General features: G+C 44.3%; 1 non-coding gene across 1 annotated transcript; it reads left to right on the top strand.

Annotated features, from left to right (window-relative positions):
• The first annotated feature begins 512 nt into the window (after positions 1-512).
• On the top strand, positions 513-587 carry TRNAA-CGC (transfer RNA alanine (anticodon CGC)). The gene has a single exon. It is a non-coding gene; the product is annotated as a tRNA-Ala (tRNA).
• Positions 588-957: the final 370 nt, after the last annotated feature.

Here is a 957-nt window from a genome sequence, read left to right as displayed (position 1 = left end):
CTTGCAGCGGTGATGGAAAAGAAGTTCGCAGCTCGACGCTACAAAAGTATGCTCCCATATTCTGCGGAGGAATCACAATGCACAATGCCATCCTCTCAGGCAGCGAATCACTACTAGGCGCCTCGGGTCATGCCTTTTCTTATCATTTTATCTCAGACGATCTGAGAAGAAAATCCTGAGGGAGGAAGTAATACATAAAGTTGAACAACAAAAATAACAGTGAAGAATGGGAGAGAAGCCAACAGCCACAGAAACCAAAGGACAGAGGGGATTTTTAATTTATTTATTAATTTTGGGCTGTTGTTCGATTTAGAATATTGCTCAATATGTTATCGCTTCAAGCTAATTGATTAGAAAAGCAGAAGAAAAAACAACCACATGCCGCCGGTGGGATCCGAACCCACGACCTCCGAATTGCGCGTCCGCTTAAGAACGTGGGTGGCGCTGATGAACACTCTCAAGGTTAGGTTATTTGTAAACATAAAATACCGCCGAAAGCAGAAGAATTGACAGCCGTCGCAGTAGCTCAGCGGTAGAGCACCGGACGCGCAATTCGGAGGTCGTGGGTTCGAATCCCACCGGCGGCATGTGATTGTTTTTTGTTCTGCTTTTCTAATCAATTAGCTTGGAGCGATAACATATTGAGCAATATTCTAAATCGAACAACAGCACAAAATGAATAAATAAATTAAAAATCCTCTCTGTCCTTTGGTTTCTGTGGCTGTTGGCTTCTCTCATATTTATAACGAGCCCCTCATTTCCTTTCCCTTGTTTGCTTTAGTGAAGAATGGGGTATGTCAATGCTTAGAACAATGGCACCGTGAAAGAGGTAGTCTCGAGGAACCGTGAGATGGGTAGTAATCGAGTAACTGGAAGAACCAAATTCACTATAAGTGGCGGGGATAAGCAGAAGAGCGGGAAATATTGGCCGAGCGCGCGAACTTCTTCATAGGGGCC

The sequence above is a fragment of the Amblyomma mixtum genome, chromosome 5 (assembly GCF_055824585.1).
Source record: "Amblyomma mixtum isolate Tamu chromosome 5, ASM5582458v1, whole genome shotgun sequence".
NCBI lineage: Eukaryota > Metazoa > Arthropoda > Arachnida > Ixodida > Ixodidae > Amblyomma > Amblyomma mixtum.
Note: the sequence above shows the minus strand (reverse complement) of the source record. Positions and strands in the feature narration are given on the sequence as shown.